We start from the raw sequence: 23747 nt of genomic DNA, 5'->3' as shown, positions 1-23747 counted from the left end.
GACATAACTTCCTTTCCAAATATGAGAAGCTCTGTACCAACAGCCAATGATTCTTTATCTGAACACATGAAGCATTCATATGAAGGCATTCTAGGCAAATGCATCCATCGGCGGCGGATTGGATCAAAGGCCTCCCATTGAAGAAGATTGCAGGAAAAATAAACCCAATGTTCAACAATACCCAATTGTCGTCTTAGTCTATAGAGTTTCCCACCACGAATTAGAGAGTGGAAGCTCCGATTAAGTGATGCAACTGAGCCAATATCATACCTTGAGCACTGAAGGAGACAATTAATAGAATTGTCTTGGCCAATTTGGCTACTGAGTGAACTCAAATCTGACTGATCCCCGATATTATGATGGGTATTAGATTGGTTGGCTTGAGAAAGTGAAAGATCATGAAAACCTTGCATTGTTTCCTCGGTCTCATAGACATCTGATGGCTTGGATAACTTTCTCAACCCAACGTCTTCTCCATTTTCTAATGGGCATTTACTATTTGAGAGTTCAATAATAAGGAAAGTATTGTAAATCCATTTGCTCCATCATTGACATTAAAGACCGAGTGTATGATTTTCACAAGAACAATTGTTGTTTTATTTTGCAATTTACAACATAGAGATGGGTTTAAAGGTAAGTTCAAGCTGAAAAACTTTAGAAAACTCTTTTATCAAAGACTTGTGTGTGGTATCAATCAACTGAAAATCATAAATATAATTGATATATGATGCTCTACATCGATTAGATGACCCAAATTCACCAAGAATCCCCTTAATGAGTCCAATCTCACGGTTCCTTATGCCACATGGGACTATTAGCTGAAAGGGAGTAAGGTATGTGGTGACATTCAGTGCTGAACCATGATATGCTATGCATTGAGACACTCATGAAGAGTTTTGGAACGTCTCAAACCCGCGTGCTAAATACATCTTTGCAACTTGTGAGCAGGATCCAATAGCAAAAGCTTGATGTTCAAAGTAATTACCACTTGGGCAGTTGTAATAGAAGTGAGCTCCCGATTCATCAAAGCCAGCTACAAGTAGACCAACACCATAGGACCGTTTCTAGGATCTTTGGGTGCGAACTTGGACCTTGTCAGCAAGTTGAATGACTAGTCGACCAACATAAAGCGGTGACTCGTAAGTGAGGCTATAATAGATACATTCAGATCGTATGTACCAAGAGAGGACTCTGCCATCAGAGGTGAGACCGACGATGGCTACTCCGATGTGGTCATCGGCCTTGAAGATCTTCTTATGGTGAGGAGAGAGCTCGAAATTAACCTTGTTGACACAAGCCAAGACGACGTGAGTTTGGGATCAGAGGCCAATGGCGGCAGACCTTTGCTTCATGGCTTCCATGGCATATTCCACCTGAAAGAATCTGCCGATTAGGCTTCATGTGGTCACGTCCGTTACTGATCTTTAACATTTTAATGATATCTGCTCCACCACTTCGATTGATGTAAAATCCATGTGCTCTTCTTAGCATTCCAAATCTCAGATTCAATCATCGGGCCATGTTCAAAAGCTCCATAAGACCCATATTCAATCGATCATAATTCACTTTTCCCATGAAACACCAATCACCAGAGCCACTGAGTCTGCTCTCCTTTTCCAAATTCGAGACCTAAGTCTCAATAGCATTTCGAAACCCTTCTCTGTCATAGTCACATGGTAGTACCCATAATGCCATGCACCCAAACTACCCATAGAAAAACAGAGGAAGACAACCAAAAAAACAGAGCATAGGAAAAAGAAAAAAAAATAAACCAAAGGTAGCCACATTTCATGATCGCTCAATAGGCTCATACTGGTGGAAAAATCACAAACCGATTCAAATACAAAAAAAATGCAGTCAATATCTCTAGATGCCTCATAGTGAACATGATAAAGAGCCTCACCAATCAACAAATCAATGCCCAGAAAAATAGTTAGAAATAAGAGTGAATAAATGTGGAGGTGAGAGATTAAAAGCTCACAGTAGTTATACTTGGAAGGCTTCCCTCAAGGAAGGAATTGCTTGGCTTCAAGCTTTGCTCTCCTCCTACAGATCAGCAAAATCTTCTCATTCTCTGGTAGCAATCCTCCTTCTCTCTCTCAAGCTACCTTTTATTCCCAGACTGCCTTCTTTCTCATATGCTGTTCCCCAAGCTATCAAAACGGTTCCCCCCTTACGACTTCAAAATCTTCCCATGCACGTGTTACTTTCTCACTACACCTTCAGTCCACTATAGTGATTCCCTAATGGCCAAACCAAAGGTGACATGTGGATCTCTAAGGTTCTTCCACGTATTGAAATAAATAGCTGCAGGAAAACACCCTAAAATGGGGGTTTACACCTTGTTTCTTAGGGTTTTGTATTCAAATTGGGGTGAGGAGATGGTGGTCCACCACTAGATCTTTGTTTGTCATATTGGTTGAATGTCATATTGGTCTCCTTACCTAAAATTAAATCAATAACTAAATAGTATTAATGTGATGTTGTGAAATAATAATTGATATTTATATTATCTTATTTGTACTATTTTCAACGTGCAAAAAATGTGCAAAAAATATGTCTTGTTAACTTTTGAAACTACAATGGTAGAATATAGAGTATTGTAGAATAGCGAGTGGTCCATGGCATGAAAATTCTAAGGCCCAACTTAATGAGGAAAGTCAATTTCAATCAAATACGAAAATTATGGGATTAAAATAAGTGCATATATCCTTTATTTTAGTCAGTTTCATTTTCTTATTTTTGGTGGTTTTAGTTTCATTATGAAAAGAGAAATCATGGAGATGGTCCCAAAATGGCAAAACCTTAGGAAAGAGTTGAAAAATGTGGGTGTCTTGGCAACACAAATGGTGGTGGCAACACTATTAGAGTACCATATGCAAGCGGTAACACTAATGATAGTAGGATCCCAATTCACACCCATGAAACATCAATCACCAGAGCCACTAAGCCTGCTATTTTCTTTCAAATTCGGGACCCAAGTCTCAATAGCATTTAGAAACACTTCTCTGTCATAGTCACCTTGTGGTACCCATAATGCCATGCACCCAAAATAACCACAGAAAAATATAGGAAGACAACCAAGAAAACAAAGCATAGGAAAAAGAAACAAAAATGAACCAAAGGTAGCCACATTTCATGATCCCTCAATGGGCTCATATTGGTGGAAAAATCACAAACCGATTCAAATAAAAAAAATGCAGCCAATATCTCTAGATGCCTTATAGTGAACATGATATAGAGCCGCACCAATCAGCGAATCAATGCCCAGAAAAACAGTTAGAAATAAGAGTGAATCAATGTAGAGATGAGAGATTAAAAGCTCACAGTAGTTATACCTGGAAGGCTTCCCTCAAGTAAGAAGTTGCTTGGCTTCAAGCTCCGCTCTCCTCCTACAGATTAGTAAAATCTCTCAATTCTCTAGTAGCTCTCCCCATTCTTTCTCTCAAGCTGTCTTTTCTTCCTCGGCTGCATTTTTTTCTGTCAAGACTTTCCTCTGTTCTTCCCAGGCCGCCTTTTTTCTCATATCCTGCTCCCCAAGCTATCAAAACGTTCCCCCCTAAGGGCTTCAGAATCTTCCCATGCACATGTTACTTTCTCACTACACCTTTAGCCCACTATAGTGATTCCCTAATAGCCAAACCAAATATGACATGTGGATCTCTAAGGTTCTTTCACGTATTGAAATAAATGGCTGCAGGAAAACACCCTAAAATTGAGGTCTACAGCTTGCTTTTTAGGGTTTTATATTCAAATTAGGGTGGGGAGATGGTGGTACACCACTAGGTCTTTGTTTGTCATATTGGTTGAATGTCATATTGGTCTCATTAACTATAATTAAATCAATAACTAAATAGTATTAATGTGATGTTGTGAAATAATAATTGATATTTATATTATCTTATTTGTACTATTTTCAACGTGCAAAAAATGTGCAAAAAAGTATGTCTTGTTAACCTTTGAAACTACATTAGTAGAATATAGAGTTTGTAGAATATGGAGTGGTCCATGACATGGAAATTCTAAGGCCCAACTTAATGAGGAAAGTCAATTTAAATCAAATACGAAAATTATGGGATTAAAATAAGTGCATATATCCTTTATTTTAGTTAGTTTCTTTTTCTTATTTTTGGTGGTTTTAGTTTCATTATGGAAAGAGAAATCATGGAGATGGTCCCAAAATGGCAAAGCCTTAGGAAAGAGCTGAAAAATGTGGGTGTTTAGGCAACACAAATGGTAGTGGAAACACTATTAGAGTACCTTATGCAAGCGGTAACACTAAAAATAGTAGGATCCCAATTTACTTTTCCCATGAAACATCAATCATTAGAGCCGCCGAACCTGCTCTCTTCCTCTGAATTTGGGACGCAAGTCTCAATAGCATTCAGAAACCCTTCTCTGTCATAGTCACCTGGTGGTACCCCTAATGCCATGCACCCAAAATACCCATAGAAAAACAGAAGAAGACAACCAAGAAAACAAAGCATAGGAAAAAGAAACAAAAATGAACAAAAGGTAGCCACATTGCATGATCCCTCAATGGGCTCATATTGGTGGAAACATCACAAATTGATTCAAATAAAAAAATGCAGCCAATATCTCTAGATGTCTCATAGTTAACATGATAAAGAGCCTCACCAATCAACAAATCAATGCTTAGAAAAGCAGTTAGAAATAAGAGTAAATCAATGTGGAGATGAGAGATTAAAAGCTCATAGTAGTTATACCTAGAAGGCTTCCTTGAAATAAGGAGTTGCTTAGCTTCAAGCTTCGCTCTCCTCTTACAGATCAGAAAAATCTCCCCATTCTCTGGTAGCCCTCATCCTCTCTCTCAAGCTGCATTTTCTTCCCGGGCTGCCTTTTTTTGTCTTTTGTCAAGACTCTTCTCCGTTATTCCTAGGATGCCTTTTTCTTATATCCTGCTCTGCAAACTATTAAACGCACCCCCCTAACAACTTCAGAATCTTCTCATGCATGTGTCACTTTCTGACTACACCTTTAGCCCACTACAGTGATTCCCTAATGGCCAAACCAAAGGTGACATGTGAATCTCTAAAGATCTTCCACGTATTGAAATAAACGGCTGCAGGAAAACACCCCAAGATGGTGGTGCACCACATTTCATGATCGCTCAATGGGCTCATATTGGTGGAAAAATCACAAACCGATTCAAATAAAAAAAAAATGCAGCCAATATCTCTAGATGCCTCATAGTGAACATGATATAGAGCCTCACCAATGAAGAAATCAATGCCAAGAAAAACAGTTAGAAATGAGAGTGAATCAATATGGAGATGAGAGATTAAAAGCTCATAGTAGTTATACCTGGAAGGTTTCCATCAAGTAAGGAGTTGGTTGGCTTCAAGCTCCGCTTTTCTCCTACAGATCAGCAAAATCTCTTCATTCTCTGGTAGCTCTCCTCCTTTCTCTCAAGCTGTCTTTTTTTCCCAGGCTGTTTTTTTTTTTTTTTCTGTCAAGACTCTTATCCGTTCTTCCCAAGATGCCTTTTTTCTCATATCCTGCTCTGCAAGGTATTAAACGCTTCCCCCCTAGTAGCTTCAGAATCTTCCCATGCACGTGTCACTTTCTCATTACACCTTCAGCCCACTACAGTGATTTCCTAATGGCCAAACCAAAGGTGACATGTAGATCTCTAAGGTTCTTCCACGTATTGAAAAAAACAACTGTAGGAAAACACCCCAAAATGGGGGTCTACACCTTGCTTCTTAGTCTTTTATATTCAAATTGGGGTGGAGAGATGTGGTGCACCATTGGGTCTTTGTTTTTCATATTGGTTGAATGTCATATTGGTCTCCTGAACTATAATTAAGTCAATAACTAAATAGTATTAATGTGATGTTGAAAATAATAATTGATATTTATATTGTCATATTTGTACTATTTTCAACGTGCAAAAAATGTGCAAAAAAGTACGTCTTGTTAACCATTGAAACTACAATGGTAGAATATAGAGTATTCTAGAATAGCGAGTGGTCCGTAGCAAGAAAATGCTAAGGCTCAACTTAATGAGGAAAGTCAATTTGAATCAAATAAGTAAATTATGGGATTAAAATAAGTGCATATATCATTTATTTTAGTTAGTTTCTTTTTCTTTTTTTGGTGGTTTTAGTTTCATTATGGAAAGAGAAATCATAGAGATGGTCCCAAAATGGCAAAGTGTGGACCCCGTATTTCGGCTCATGCATTCCCCACTCGATGGCGAGCTCGATTTTTTATTTGAAAAATTGATTTTTATTTATTGTTTGAAAATGACTTGGAGTCGCCACTTATTTTTGTTTTATTTTTTAAAAAGGTAAACAAAATAAGAAAGAAAAACCCTAAGTGTGACTCCTTATTTTGGAAAAGATTGGTCTACGAAAAATCGGATCGGATTCGGGGGTCAAGTTACTTATCGGGAAGGTACGATGGAGCCTGTAGCACCCCTCTAAGTCCCTAAAGTCAGGTATCTACTAATGAGATGAAGCAATCATGACAATGGATGAGTGAATCAATGAATACCCAGAATAAATCATGCACACGTGAGAGAATCAATACATGTATATAGAGTGACCAGAGTGAAAGTGGGTATGTACCTGGAGATGCTCTTTCAAAGTTCTTGAGTTCTTCCTCCTCTCGCCTCTTCAACTCTATCTTTCCCAGATTCTTTTTCCTTCACTCTCGGCTCGTCTTTTCTTCCAGTTGTCCATCACCCTCAAGCAAAAACCTTCTTCCCCCAATTACCTCCCTCTCATCCTCCAAAATATCTTCCAATGGCAGCCCTCTGCACCTCACCTAGCTGCTAGCCTCCACTACTCCACTCAAAAATCATCACCCTTAACAGAAAAAGATCCCCTCAAAATATCTCTCAGTCGGTAGAAAAAACACCCTCCTCTTACGCTCCTCTCAACAGCTAAATATTCTTCTGATTCCCTTTTTCCAGGTGTCAGTCTTTGATTGGCCTTCAAAAACATTATTCTAATTCCATGATGGCCAATCAGGGATTGACACGTGGCTGTCTAGGAACGCGACACCTGGTTGAAAATTAGATGCAAGAATGTTTAAAATTCATTCCAATTTGGGGGTCTACACAAAGCCTTAGAAGAGAGCTGAAAATGTGGGTATCTTGGCAACACAAATGGTGGTGGCAACACTATTAGAGTACCTTATGCAAGCGAAAACACTAATGATAGTGGGATCCCAAATCAGTTTTCTCTTGAAACATCAATGACTAGAGCCGTTGAGTCTGCTCTCTTCTTTCTGAATTTGGGACCCAAGTCTCAATAGCATTCAGAAACCCTTCCCTGTCATAGTCACCTGGTGGTACCCATAAAGCCATGCACCCAAAATACCCACCGAAAAACAAAGGAAGACAACCAAGAAAACTGAGCATAGAAAATAGAAAAAAGAAAAAGAAAAAACCAAAGGTAGCCACATTTCATGATCGCTCAATGGGCTCATACCGGTGGAAAAATCACAAACCGATTCAAATATAAAAATGCAGCCAATATCTCTAGATGCCTCATAGTGAACATGATAAAAAGCCTCATCAATGAACAAATCAATGCCAAGAAAAACAGTTAGAAATGAGAGTGAATCAATGTGGAGATGAGAGATTAAAAGCTCATAGTAGTTATACCTAGAAGGTTTCCATCAAGTAAGGAGTTGATTGGCTTCAAGCTCTGCTCTCTTCCTACAGATCAGCAAAATCTCCCCATTCTCTGGTAGCTCTCCTTCTCTCTCTCAAGTTGTCTTTTCTTCCCAGGCTGCTTTTTTTTTCTGTCAAGACTCTCTTCCGTTCTTCCTAGGATGCCTTTTTTCTAATATCCTGCTCCGCAAGCTATTAAATGCTCCTCCCCTAACAGCTTTAGAATCTTCCCATGCACGTGTCACTTTCTCATTACACCTTCAGCCCACTACAATGATTTCCTAATGGCCAAACACATGTGACATATGGATCTCTAAGGTTCTTCCACGTATTGAAATAAACGGCTACAGGAAAACACACCCTAAAATGGGGGTCTACACCTTGCTTCTGAGGCTTTTATATTCAAATTGGGGTGGAGAGATGGTGGTGCACCACTGTGTCTTTGTTTGTCATATTAGTTGAATATCATATTGGTCTCCTGAACTATAATTAAGTCAATAACTAAATAGTATTAATGTGATGTTGTGAAATAATAATTGATATTTATATTATCTTATTTGTACTATTTTCAACGTGCAAAAAATGTGCAAAAAATATGTCTTGTTAACCTTTGAAACTACAATGGTAGAATATAGAGTATTGTAGAAAAGCAAGTGGTTCGTGGCATGAAAATTCTAAGGCCTGACTTAATGAGGAAAGTCAATTTCAATTAAATAAGTTATGGGATTAACATAAGTGCATATATCCTTTATTTTAGTTAGTTTCTTTTTCTTATTTTTGGTGGTTTTAGTTTTATTATGGAAAGAGAAATCATGGAGATGGTCCCAAAAAGGCAAAGCCTTAGGAAAGAACTGAAAAATATGGGTGTCTTGGCAACACAAATAGTGGTTGCAACACTATTAGAGTACCTTATGCAAGTGGAAACACTAATGATGGTTGGATCCCAATTTACTTTTCCCATGAAACATCAATGAGCAGAGCCACTGAACCTACTCTCTTTTTTAATTCAGGACCCAAGTCTCAATAGCATTCAGAAACCCTTCCCTATCATAGTCACCTTGTGGTGCCCATAATGCCATGCACCCGAAATACCCACAGAAAAACAGAGGAAGACAACAAAAAAAATCGAGCATAGGAAAAAGAAAAAAAAAAAACCAAAGGTAGCCAACCATATTTCATGATCACTCAATGCGCTCATACTAGTGAAAAAAAATCACAAACCGATTCAAATAAAAAAAAAATGCAGCCAATATCTCTAGATGCCTCATTGTGAACATGATAGAGAACCTCACCAATGAACAAATCAATGCCAGGAAAAACAGTTAGAAATAAGATTGAATCAATGTGAAGATGAAAGATTAAAAGCTCACAGTAATTATACCTGTAAGGCTTCCCTCAAGTAAAGAGGGTCTTGGCTTCAAGCTTCGCTTTCCTCTTACAGATCAGCAAAATCTCCCCATTCTCTAGTAGCTCTCCTCATTCTCTGTCTCAAGCTGTCTTTTCTTTCCAGGTTGCCTTTTTTTTTTCTTTTTTTTTTTTAAATCAAGACTCTCATCCGTTTTTCCCATGATGCCTTTTTTCTCATATCTTGCTCGGCAAGCTATTAAACGCTCCCCCCCAACAGCTTCAAAATCTTCCCATGCTTGTGTCACTTTCTCATTACACCTTCAGCCCACTACAATGATTCCCTAATGGCCAAACCAAAGGTGACATGTGAATCTCTAAGGATCTTCCACGTATTGAAATAAACGGTTGTAGGAAAACACCCCAAGATGGTGGTGCACCACATTTCATGATCGTTCAATGGGCTCATACTGGTGGAAAAATCACAAACCGATTCAAATAAAAAAAAATGCAGCCAATATCTCTAGATGCCTCATAGTGAACATGATAAAGAGGGTCACCAATCAACAAATCAATGCCTAGAAAAATAGTTAGAAATAAGAGTGAATCATTGTGGAGATGAGAGATTAAAAGCTCACAGTAGTTATACCTGGATGGCTTCCCTCAAGGTAGAAGTCGTTTGGCTTCAAGCTCCGCTTTCCTCTTATAGATCAACAAAATCTCCCCATTCTTTGGTAGCTCTCATTTTCTCTTTCTCAAGCTGCCTTTTCTTCTCAGGCCGCTTTTTTTTTTCATCAAGACTCTTTTCCGTTCTTCCTAGGCTTCTTTTTTTCTCCTATCCTGTTCCCCAAGTTATCAAAACGTTCCCTCCTTAACGGCTTCATAATCTTCCCATGCATGTGTCATTTTCTCACTACACCTTCAGCCCACTACAGTGATTCCCTAATGGCCAAACCAAAGGTGATGTGGATCTCTAAGGTCTTCCACATATTGAATTTAACGGTTGTAGGAAAACACCAGAAAATGGGGGTCTACACCTTGCTTTTTAGGCTTTTACATTCAAATTGGGGTAGGAAAATGGTGGTAAACCACTGGGTCTTTGTTTGTCATATTGGTTGAATGTCATATTGGTCTCCTAAACTAAAATTAAGTCAATAACTAAATAGTATTAATGTGATGTTGTGAAATAATAATTGATATTTATATTATCTTATTTGTACTATTTTCAACGTGCAAAAAATGTGCAAAAAAGTATGTCTTGTTAACCTTTGAAACTACAATGGTAGAATATAGAGTATTGTAGAATAACGAGTGGTCCATGGCATGAAAATTCTAAAGCCCAACTTAATGAGGAAAGTCAATATCAATCAAATATGAAAATTATGGGATTATAATAAGTGCATATATCCTTTAAATTAGTTAGTTTCTTTTTCTTATTTTTGGTGGTTTTAGTTTCATTATGGAAAGAAAAATCATGGAGATGGTCCCAAAATGGCAAAGCCTTAGGAAAGAGCTAAAAAATGTGAGTGTCTTGGCAACACAAATGGTGGTGGCAACACTATTATAGTACCGTATGCAAACGGTAACAGTAATGATAGTAGGATCCCAATTCACTTTTCCCATGAAATATCAATCACTATAGCAACTGAGCCTAGTCTCTTCTTCCGAATTCGGGAACCGAGTCTCAATAGTATTCATAAACCCTTCTCTGTCATAGTCACCTGGTGGTACCCATAATGCCATGTTCCCAAAATACCCACAGAAAACGGAGGAAGACAACAAAAAAACAAAGCATAATAAAAAGAAACAAAAATAAACCAAAGGTAGCCACATTTCATGATCACTCAATGGGCTCATACTGGTGGCAAATCACAAACCGATTCAAATAAAAAAAATACAGCCAATATCTCTAGATGCCTTATAGTGAACATGATAAAGAGCGTCACCAATCAACAAATCATTGCCCAGAAAAACAGTTAGAAATAAGAGTGAATCAATGTGGGGATGAGAGATTAAAAGTTCACAGTAGTTATACCTTGAAGGCTTCTCTCAAGGAAGGAGTTTCTTGGTTTGAAGCTCCACTCTCCTCTTACAGATCAACAAAATCTCCCTATTCTCTGGTAGCTCTCTTCCTTCTCTATCTCAAGCTGTCTTTTCTTGCTAGGCTGCCTTTTTTTTTTTTTCTACAAGACTCTCCTCCGTTCTTCTTAGGTTGTTTTTTTTTTCTCATATCCTGCTCCCCAAGCTATCAAAACGCTCCCCTAACGACTTCAGAATCTTCCCAATCACATGTCACTTTTTCATTACACCTTTAGCCCACTACTAGGCTGTTTTTTTTTTTTTTTTTTTTTCTGTCAAGGCTCTTCTCCGTTCTTCCTAGGCTGCCTTTTTTTCTCATATCCTGCTCCCCAAGCTATCAAAACGCTCCCCCCTTTATAACTTCAGAATCTTCCCATGCACGTGTCAATTTCTCACTACACCTTCAGCCCACTACAGTGATTCCCCAATGGCCAAACCAAAGGTGACATGTGGATCTCTAAGGTTCTTCCACGTATTGAAATAAACGACTGCAGGAAAACACCTCAAAATGGGGGTCTACACCTTGCTTCTTAGGTTTTTACATTCAAATTGGGGTGGAAAGATGGTGGTGCACCACTGGGTCTTTGTTTGTCATATTGGTTGAATGTCGTAATTGTCTCCTAAACTATAATTAAGTCAATAACTAAATAGTATTAATGTGATGTTGTGAAATAATAATGGATATTTATATTATCTTATTTGTACTATTTTCAACGTGCAAAAAATTTGCAAAAAAGTATGTCTTGTTAACCTTTGAAACTACATTGGTAGAATATAGAGTATTGTAGAATATGGAGTGGTCCATGACATGGAAATTCTAAGGCCCAACTTAATGAGGAAAGTCAATTTCAATTAAATATGAAAATTATGGGATTATAATAAGTGTATATATCCTTTATTTTTGTTAGTTTCATTTTCTTATTTTTGGTTGTTTTAGTTTCATTATGGAAAGAGAAATCATGGAGATGGCCCCAATATGGCAAAGCCTTAGGAAATAGCTAAAAAATATGGGTGTCTTGGTAACACAAATGATGGTGGCAACACTATTAAAGTACCTTATGCAAGTGGTAACACTAATTATAGTAGGATGCTTAGGTCAACTTTCTCTCTGTGTTGTCACTATTGCCATTTTTATAACCAATGTCACGGCTTCAATGTTATCATAAGTATTTTTGTCGATTCTTCATCTTGTAATTCGGTTGTTGAACTAGTCAATCAAGTGAAGAATAGACCAATTAGGAATATTAGGTGGACTAGAGACTCTATGTGGACAAACCTATGGATCCAAACAACATCAAAAGTTAGGAAGCAATACTTTCGGTGCCATCATCTCTAGTCCTAGTTTGCATTCCAATTTGTATTCTTTGGAGTTTTTTTAGACAAACTATTCATTCTAATACACTAAAATCCTTCAATCTCACACGACGCTCACAAGTTCTTTGTTTGCCTTATCCCCACATTGTTTGCCTTTGCCATTCTAAATTCCATAATTCGCTTTTTACAAACTTAGAGTTTGATTGTTCCATTGCTTTAGTTTTTATTTTTATTTTTTATTTTATGTTTTCATATCCCTTTTTCTTGGACTCTCATAATCAAACTAGGGTGGGGAGATAGTGGTGCAACATTGAGTCTTTGTTTGTCATATTGGTTGAATGGCATATTGGTCTCTTGAACTCTAATTAATTCAATAACTAACTAGTAATTAATGTGATGTTGTGAAATAATAATTGATATTTATATTATCTTATTTTCACTATTTGCAATGACAAAAGATGTGCAAAAAAAGTATGTCTTAGTAACCTTTGAAACTACAATGGTAGAATATAGAGTGGTCCAAGCTAACTCTGATTTTGGCTTAAAAATTCTAAGGCCCACTTTAATGAGGAAAGTCAATTTCAATCAAATATGAAAATCATGGGATTATAATTAGTGTATATATCCTTTATTTTAGTTAGTTTCCTTTTCTTATTTTTAGTAATTTTAGTTTTACTATGGAAAGAGAAATCATGGAGATGGTCCCAAAATGGAAGGCTTTAACAATTGAAGAAGGTGGGAGTCTTGGTAGCACCAATGGTGGTGGCAACTTGTGGCCTCGCATTTTCACATGCGTTCCCACTCAATGATGAGACTCGCTTTTTGTTTTGTGAAAACTAATTTTATAAATAATGGAGTTGCCACTTATTTTTATTTTATTTTTTAAGGGAAAACAAAAATAAAAAAGAAAAAATGAAAACCCTAAGTATGATTTCTAAAAAAAAAAAAAAAAGACAAGTCTACAAAAACCAAGTTGGGTCCAAGGGTTAGGTTACCTATTAGGAAAGTACGACAAAAAACCGTGACACCCCTCTAAGCCCTAAAGGCTAGGTCTCTACTAAGTAAGTTGAGGTAATTGTGAGAATTAACTGATTAATTCTTGGATATTATAAATCAAATAAACACATGAACACAATTCATCAATTTAATAAAGAAAGGCATATCTGATTTGCATTCCAAGCGCTTCCAGAAAACATCAAAGGTAAATGGCAAGTGATAGTATCAAATTACACCATAAGTGTCACATATCCATAACAAGTCAAATTCAACGTCATACAATTTCAACACAACAATCAAACAATACCAGACAATGTTCAATCATAAGCTTTAATTTAAAAAAAAATGTGAAAGGGAAAGTTTGTGTACTTGGTTTAGCAAGCATAGCATTTTTCTCCAAAAGTGATATTTAATTTATAAAATACAATAATTTTGACTTTACAAGATAAACTTACATTTAACCAATTACATGCATATCAATTAGGAACTAAATATGATTAAAAAAATGATCAAATTTAGAACATATAAGAATCATAATATAACTCAAAACTATTTTAATTTGATTTATCCTACATTGCACCTGAACTAAATGATTTAAGCTTTAGTTTAAGAATTCATTATTTAAGTAAATAAAAATTTATATAAAAGAAACTAAAATTCATTTTTAAAAATCATTTGATATATTGAGACTTGTTGGATACCACTTCAATTTCCATGAATTTATCCATAAGTCTCCATTAATTGGAGCTATGAAATTTAATTCATGTATATCATTTTAAAACATTTTTTTAAGCATGCTTACTAGATGAAATTAGATATCAATCATTTTTAGAGAATGGAAGTTTAACAACCTAAATAAACTAGATTATTTTAAATAGAAAACTGAATGATATAAAATGGTTCAAAACTGATTTTTAAAATAGTAGATTATTTGATAACTAGATTATGTGTATATATATTATCATTTTAAAATTCAATGGTTTAAGAAAATAATAATGGAAGAAATATTTTATGCATGATTAAAAAAAAAAAAGATAAAGCCTTTAAAAAATAATGAATATTATTTCAAAGTCCATTGTCATGTAGTTGGTCCAAGGGCTTTCAAAAAATCAAAGTTTAAATTTTCTCAATCAGATTTTAAAGTTAATAAAATTTGATAATTTTAGATTATTAGGATAAAAAACTATAAACTGATATTTTGTTCTTCCCTATGTCTTTATGAAATGGTAATTTGTTGATTATTTAGATCAATAGCCTACGACCACTTGCAATGAAATGTTACTTTTCTATATTATACAATCAATTTGAAAAAACTCTAGGTGATTTTGGATCAATTTTCTTCTGTACTTTTATTCTCATCGATTGCCAATATATATACATAGTGAAGAGATACATCAAGACTCCTAAACAAGGAAAACTCCTAAACAAGGTAAAACTAAACAAGAAAGAAAATATGTACAAATTACAAACACAATATTTGCTTACCATGACAATCAAGGCTTACCAAAAACTTGTCAATCAAGGCTTACCATAATCGCTAATACCCCCCCTCAAGTTGGTGCATGAGGATTCTGAACATTCAACTTGCGAAGAAGAAAGTCAAACTATTGTTTTCCCAAAGCTTTCATAAAAATGTCTGCAAGCTGCATGGAAGTATGAACATACTTAGTGTGAATAGCACAATTTTGTATCTCATCACGTAGAAAGTGGCAATCAACTTCAATATGCTTTGTTTGTTCGTGAAAAATGGGATTAGTTGCTATGTCTAAAGCTGCTTGACTATCATAGTACAAATGCATAGGGTCAGAATGCATCACACCAAGGGTAGACAACAATCTTTTCAACCATTTCAATTCACAAGTTGTGGTTGCCATGGACCTATAGTCTGCTTCAGCCGAAGAGTGAGACACCGTATGTTACTTCTTGGTCTTCCAAGAGATTGGTGAATTACCCAAAAGAATAAAATAACCAGTCAAAGATTGTCGTGTTAAAGGACAACTGGCCTAATCTGAGTCACAATAAGCATACATTTTCAGGTCGCAATCAGAACGCAAAAGGATACCTTGTCCCGGATTGCCTTTCAAATATCGAACAACTCTCAAAGCTGCTTCCTAATGTTCATCCTTCGGTTGTTGCATGAATTGAGCAAGCATATGCACACAATAAGACAGTTATGGCCGGGTAATCGTCAGGTAGATGAGCCGACCCACCAGGTGTCTGTATTGTCCAAGATCACGTAAATTAGAATTCGCAGCAATTGCTAATTTATGGTTTTGTTCAAGAGGAGTCCTAGTCGACTTGGCTTCCAACAGCCCAGCCTCATAAATGATGTCCAGTGTATACTTGCGTTGACATAAGAAGATATCATATGAGTTCCTCGCAACTTCAATCCCCAAAAAATATTTTAGTTTTCCTAGATCCTTCATATGAAAACACCGACTCAAGTAATCTTTGAACTGTTGCACAACCGTTCCATCATTTCCAGATATAATTAGATCATCAACATAGACAAGAACATTGAGTTGAATGTGTTGAGCTTCATAAGTAAATAATGAGTAATCAGAATACGACTGCTTAAATCCATAACTTGTCAATGTCGCTGCTAACTTGGCAAACCAGCACCTGGGTGCCTGTCGCAGACCATATAATGACTTTCAAAGTCTACAGACTTTATCTGGTGTTGAAGACATAAAACTAGGCGGCATCTACATATATACCTCTTCATCTAACTCATTGTGCAGGTAGGCATTATGTACATCCATTTGATGCAGTTCCCAACCATTCGCAGCTGCAACGGCAAGAAACGTTCGCACTGTGACCAATTTTGCTGTTGGGGCAAAAGTCTCATTGTATTCTATGCCTTCGACTTGTTTGTTTCCAAGAATCACTAAGCGCGCCTTGCATCTCTCGATGCTTCCATCAAAATTATATTTAATCTTGTAGACCCATTTGCTCCCGATTGCTTTCTTCCCGGGAGGCAAGTCTTCTACTATTCATTGTCTTCAAGAGCCTGTATCTCCTTTCTCATTGTCTTTCTCCAACATTCATCTTTTATTGCCTCAGCATAAGTGCTTGGTTCACACCCTGTGGTAACAGCTACTAGAAAGAACCGATGTTGTTCAGAAAATTTATCACAATTCACATAATGTGCTAAAGGATAGGGTGTACTTGAGGATTTTGACTAGAACGATGAACTCGCTGAGGGGCTTACTTGAATGGTATGTGTTACATAGTCTTTCAATCGAACAGAAGGTTGCTTAACCCTTTTTCTCTTACCAAACTGTTCCTCAGACACCATAGGTCTTGACACGTCGGTGCCCCTCCTGTCTTCTACTTCAGTATTCCCATCAGTAGCCATCTCCATATTATGATCCATCTCAACCTCAATCTCGTGCTTTACATCTGAGACAGAAGCCTGTTGCTCCTCCATGTCATTCTACATATACAGGTCCTCATAATCTGCAGAGAAATCCATGACTTTATTCTCGGTCAAGGAAGAGTTAACAACATTGTTGAAGTACGAAAATTCTGCTTCAACAAAGATTACATCCCTTGAAACAAAATATTCGCCGCTTTCCAAATCATACAACCGCCAACCTTTCTTTCCAAACGGATACCCAACAAAAATACATTTTCGGCTCCGACTAGCAAATTTGTCTTTATCCCGATTCTGATCATGGGCATAACACAAACACCCAAAAGTTCGAATATGCTTATAGGAGGGGGCTTGTCCGTATAAGATCTCATATGGTGTCTTACCATCCAAAAAAACAGATGGTGTCCTGTTAATCAAATATCTAGCTATAAGAACACATTCACCCCAAAACTCAATAGGTAAATGTGCCTGAAATCGCAGGGCTCTCACTACATTGAGAATATGACGATGCTTTCTTTCTACATGCCCATTCTATTGTGGCGTCCCAACACACGAAGTTTGATGTAAAATTCCATGTTTAGCAAAATATTTTGTTAAACACATAAACTTAGTACCATTATCACTCCTAACAATTTTCACATTTTTTTCAAATTGTTGTCTCACCATTACGATGAAATTTTTAAGAACACAAGCAACCTCATTTTTTCTATTCAACAAATATATCCACACTGCACGTGAACAGTCATCAACGATTGTCAAGAAATAAATACCTCCACAAGAAGCAGGAACCCTATAAGCTCCCCATAAATCACAATGAATCAGGTCAAAACATTCTTTAGCTTTATTGTCACTAGAAAAGAACATTTCTCTGGTTTGTTGAGCTCTAAAACAAATATCACAAAACTTATTCTTCATACCATCATTTCTACCAACACTATCAACTTCATAAATTAAATCTACTACCCTAGAAGAGGGATGACCCATTCTTCTATGCCAGAGCTCATAAGACGCAATACTAGTTGTTTTGTAAGCACGAATAGGAGCCACTCCCTTGAGAAAATAAAGCCCTTCGCATTGTTCACCCGCTCCAATCAACATCCTCGAATTGCGGTCCTGTATAGCACAAATTTTATTAGTGAATTGAACAACAAGATTGGAATCATCAAGAAGCTGCGACACAAAAATCAAATTGCATTTCAATTTAGGCACAAACAAAACATGTCGTAGTTTCAATTTTTCTCCAAGAGTCACAATTCTTTCTTTCAAAGCTTTGGTCTCTGCTCCATTTGGCAACCCAACCAGACAAGGCATAATATCACGCAAGTCATTCAAACATTCATATGTGCCGGTCATGTGATGCAAAGCCCCTGTGTCAATAATCCAAGGCAAAATATTTTGCTTACCTGTCAACATCTCATTAGCACCACTTTTGTGTGAGTTCAACATGGTAAGAAGTGTGGCCCATTGTTCGTCACTCAACCCACTAATTCCTGTTCTATCATAATCAATCACAATACTTCTCCCACCATCAGTTCCTGGCGTTTGAACTGCATTGGCTCTAGCAGTCCCTCCACCTGTACCCTGCTGAACACCACGTCCACACCCACCACTATGCCCACCTGTGGTTGTGCATGGCCTGTCACCTCACCATTCTGGATAACCAATCCATTGAAAGCAACTATCAGTTTCATGTCCCTTCCTCTTGCAATTTGAGCAAATCACGATCTTGTCTTTTCCATCCCCTCTGGGTTTCAACCACCAGCCTGTACTGCAAAACTCATGGGGCTGCCTTTTTCTTTTTTTGTCCAAGTCATGGTTCTTACTCATTCTTGTTGTACGATCATAGCATAAACTCGATTTAGATTCGGCAAAGGTTCGATGCTCAAGATATTGGAACGTACTGTCCCATATCCATTTTCATCTAATCCTATCAAGAATTGATGAACTCTTTCTTCTTCTCGCTTCTTCTCCAACTGAATGGTAATGTTACATTTACACCCAGTACAAGTACATACTGGAATTAAGTCATAATTGTTTAGTTCATCCCAAAGAGACTTGAGTCGACCATAATAGATAACTATGCCTTGCCCTTTCTACTTGCAATTCACAATATCTGATTTCAATTGTTGTACACGTGGACCATTTCCAATAGAAAATCGCTGCTTGATTTCTTCCCAAAGTTCCTTTACGTTTTCCATGTAAGATATGGTTGATCGAAGTGTGGGTTCAATGGTGTTAAACACCCATGAGACAAGCATTGAATTGATGGTCTACCAATCTTCAAGTTCTAGTGAATCGTTGTTCGGTTTTTTGATGGATCCATCCACGAATCCATATTTCTTTTTGGCTTGCAAAGCAGTACGCACAGCATGCGCCCATTCATCATAGTTCTCACCTTTCAGTTGAACTTGAGTAATTATATTACCTGGATTATCGTTGGAAGTCAATGCATAGGGGGTCAGCATTTTTCTATCAGAGTTGGACCCTCCATCATCTTCTTTCTTCCCATCACCAGCCATGATGATGTATGTTTAGCTCACAATGACTCTGATACCATGAAAAAGCTCTAGGTGATTTTGGATCAATTTTCTTTTGTACTTTTATTCTCATCGGTTGCCAATATATATACACAGAGAAGAGATACATTAAGACTCCTAAACAAGGAAAACTCCTAAACAAGGTAAAACTAAACAAAAAAGAGAATATGTACAAATTACAAATACAATATTTGCCTACCATGCCAATCAAGGCTTACCATAATTGCTAATACAATTAATTAAAACTGTTCAATTAATAATTAAAAATATTTTGATTATTTCCTTTTTCTTGTTTAAACTATAAAATCTAGGTATTCTAACCTTCCTCAACCTTTTCTGCATCCATCCTTATGTATTAAAATAAGGACTCTTTCATTTTTTTTCCTCATATATTCAACTATTTTTTGTATTAATCTAGAAGTCTCTCAATATCACTAAAAATTCATCACAAAAAATAACAAAGGAACAAAACAACAACCATTCAATCATTTAAAGAAATAAAATTTAGTCATTATGAACATACCAAGACACAATTGTTGAAAGGAAAGATTTATATTATAAAAAAGAATTCTAAATGTGATGTTCTATCATTTCTAGAATATATAATTCACATTAAATAATCTCTTCAATTTTATATGATTGGTGAAATCTAAAACTAATTCAATCAATTCCCATAATATTCAAGAGGATTTCAAACTTTGAATAAAAAAAGACAATTTTCATTCTCAATATAGATTAATTAGCATCACTCCATTAATATGTGTTGAATGTCATCAATCAAATTCTCAATAAAGACATATCAAAACAAAATCAATGAACTCAAAATATCATTACTCATACTTTAAATCTTACAATGTTAACTCAAAATTAATGTAAATTAAGAAGATGTTGTTTCAAGTGTTTGATTAAATCAAAGTATCAGAAGCAAATTAGATTAAATCAAAACGTATTAAACATCTACAGAGGAAAACAAAGAAAAAGTCTTAGATCTAAATTTCTAAAGCTATTATAAAAAAAATAAAAAAAAGGATACATAGATTGTATAGGATGCAAAGGCAATAAAAATCTATTCCAAAAATTATGAGATAATGAAACGCAAATCAACAACAAAAGAATCGAGATATAACCACAAATTCTAAAATAATTTGATTCAAACCAAATAAAACACAAAACCAGATAATTGCGATCTTGATATTCACAAATATACAAAATAATTAAAGAAAATGGAACTTGAAAGACGAGATGCTCCAAATCAAACAGTCAGAAACTCTATTTGCTTTCTGATCCCTTTCAAAAGTTCTTCTTAATGACCTCTCTCAATCCTAGCTCTCTTTTTTCTTTTCACTTTCCCTAGATTTTTTCTTAATAGCCAAAAAAAATCTCTAGCACTCTCTCTTTTCTCCACAACTTTCTCTCAATAGAGAATCAAAGAAAAACCATAAGATCTCTCTTTCTCTCTCTTTCTTTCTTTCTATTTCTCCATTTTTTCTCTCAACGGAGATCCAGGATGGCTAAAGACTGCTAACTTCTTAACATAGGTAGTTTCTCAGATTTTATACCACATTTGGAAGACTCTAGAAAACAAGTCAATGGTCACTCATGTGACCTCACTCTCTCAGCCTAACGAAAACATCATGAGCCTCAAAACCGTCCCTTATTTTCTAGCCAAACAGGCCTTAACTGCAACCAACTCTCCCGCTCATTTTTACTGTCTCAAAATTTAAAATACCAGTTCAAAAATACAAAGAGAATAAATCCCAAAAAAATAACAATAATATTGACGCAAAAAACAAATAAATAAATATAATAAAATGAAATAGGTACAACGAACACAAAATGCATGGTCATGCATGGCCTGCAAGACCAACTAGGAACACTATATCAACATGTCGATATACTAAGTTGCAAAAACCGGGAATGAAACTTTTAAGGTTGAGAATGCAAGTTTTGGAATGGAGCTATAAGTTAACGAATTATGATAAATTACTTGGATAGTAATCTATATGTGTCAAAGGCAAAGTCAGTGTTCTACACAACGCTGTTGGAGTAGGGTCAGCTTTCTCTCTGTCGTTGCCATTGCTGCTGCGCTAGCTAATGTCATTAGCTTCAATGTTATTATAAGTATTTTTGTCGATCCTTTGTCTTGTAAGTCACTTGTTGAACTACTCACTCAAGTAAAGAATGAACCAGGTGGATTAAAGACTCTATGCGGATAAGCCTATCCAGAGAATATCAAAAGTTAGGAAACTATGCCTATGGCTTTATCATCTCTCTAGTCCTGGTTTGCATTCCAATTTGTGTCATTTAGATTTTTTTTTTTTTGGGCAAATTGCTCATTTTAATACACCAAGATCCTTTAGTCTTACACAAGGCTCGCAAGTTCTCCATCTACTTTATCCTTGCACAGTTTGCCTTTGCCATTCTGATTATCATAATATGCCTTTTACTTTGGATCTTTTTTTTGTTTTATGTTTTCATGTCCCTGTTTTTTGAACTCTCATATTCAAACTGAGGTGATGAGATAGTGGTGCAACACTGGTTCTTTGTTTTTCATATTGGTTGAATGTCCTATTGGTCTCCTGAACTATAATTAAGTCAGTAACTAACTAGTAATTAATGTGATGTTGTGAAATAATAATTGATATCTATATTATATTAATTAAACTTTTTGCAATGGGCAAAAAATGGGCAAAAAATATACATTATATCAAAAGTTGTAGCCATGATCCTAGTGTATTTGCTCAAATTGTCTTAGGAGTAATGTGAAATATATATACAATTTTAGACCCTCACTTTTTGTCATTGAATAGGTTTATTTGTAAGCCATATGTAGACACTCATTTCTTGACACCTGTCGGGCTTCTAGAGACTATTTTTGTCACCATATGAGGACATTTCCTGCTAACGGTTAGAGGAAAGAGGATTATGGGCTGTAAGAAAAGGTGACACGCAGTAGACATGATATTATCTCTTAGCAAATGTTAGAGAGAGAAGCAACTACGGATGAGTAAAAGAGGAGTGTCTTGAGATAGAAAGAGAACCACGGGGCAAGCCTGGGGGAGAAAAAGAAGAGAGTTATGAGAGTGTGAGTTAGTGATAGAGAGGAGGAAGGAGGAAAAACTAGCTTGTGAGTTTTTGCTTAATGAAGGAAGAGAGCACAATGCTTGAAGATAGGCAAATTATTGCAAAGGAAAGCTTAAAGGGGAACTGGAAGGGAATATGGGTTTGGTGAAGCATTTTTAGAGAGGTGCAAAAAAGGGAGAAGAAAACCGAAAAAAGAAGCCGGAGCAGAGAGGGAATGAAGTAGAGGAAAAATTTACTGAGTTTGGGAAAACTATAGAATCAAAAGCTTAAAGCCAAGTAGATGCTTGAAGGGAATTGTCCAGGTATGATCACCTAAACTTCAAGTTCTCCTATCTTCGCACTGTTCTACATTGTTTATTGTTGATCTTTGTATGTTATTTTGTTTATTGAGTGTTTTTGTTGAGCCTAAGTTTGTTTGCATACTCCTACTATTTGGTCTATACTTCATTTTTTTTTTTTTTTTGCTATTCTTTTGAATAAATTGTGTACGACTCCATCTCTAAACCTAATCCTATTCAAAAGATGGTTTTCAATGGTTGTGATAATATTGTGAAAGTGACAGAAGATTCAAGGAGATCTGAAGCCTGAAAATATCATATGGGCATAAGATAGGAAGAAATGTCAGATTTTTTTTGTGGACATGTTGGAAGAAATATCATATGAGCACAAGATGGTTTGCTAGGTTTTGTTTGAAACATAAACTTGATTTGAGCCTGTTTGTAAAAAATGCTCATGAAAAAGGGTAATGCTAGTAGAGTTTGGTTGAGAAATGGGTCGTGAAAGGCATACCAGTTGACCAATGGGCTATGATGGACTTCGGTGCATAGGAGCAACAATCAGACACTAAAAACTTCAGTACTGTTCATGGGTCTGTGGTTGATGGCATTGGGTTAATTCCTTTACTTTGAGCATCGAGTATGTTCCATGCACGAGGATTTTTTTTATCATACTGCGATTGAATTAATGTTCAGTTTAGGGGGCTTTGTATGCATGGAAACTGAGTTATTGACAATGATCGGGAGGAGCATTGACATTCAAGAGTAGCATGGACATTGGAGGTAGAAAGTGGTAAATTACTAGAGGTCATGGAGAGAGGTGCCTAATCCATCATGGTAGCTTTTAGAACAGCATCGCATAGCCAGAACCATATTCCTTCTTACCCAAGCCCAGTATTTTAAAATTTGATTTTCTTCTTTGAAATATTGGTGAAATATCGACTATTGGTGATGGTCGAAATGAATCGGCTATCGATAATCAGTCGGGTGAAAAATCAAGAGAAAATTGAAAAAAATCGTTGATATATCAACAAAATATCGATGAAAAAATTGAGCATGAGGCAACGCACACGTCAGGCAAGGTCGGTGCCAAAAAA

The 23747-nt window shown here is 36.3% G+C and overlaps 1 pseudogene; it reads right to left on the bottom strand.

The window, feature by feature from the left end:
• Nucleotides 1-884: 884 nt before the first annotated feature.
• LOC100244494 (proteasome subunit alpha type-1-B-like) lies at nucleotides 885-4433 on the bottom strand (annotated as a pseudogene).
• Nucleotides 4434-23747: the final 19314 nt, after the last annotated feature.

Source organism: Vitis vinifera, chromosome 15 (genome assembly GCF_030704535.1).
Source record: "Vitis vinifera cultivar Pinot Noir 40024 chromosome 15, ASM3070453v1".
Taxonomy (NCBI): domain Eukaryota; kingdom Viridiplantae; phylum Streptophyta; class Magnoliopsida; order Vitales; family Vitaceae; genus Vitis; species Vitis vinifera.
This window is presented reverse-complemented; position numbering and strand designations above follow the sequence as displayed.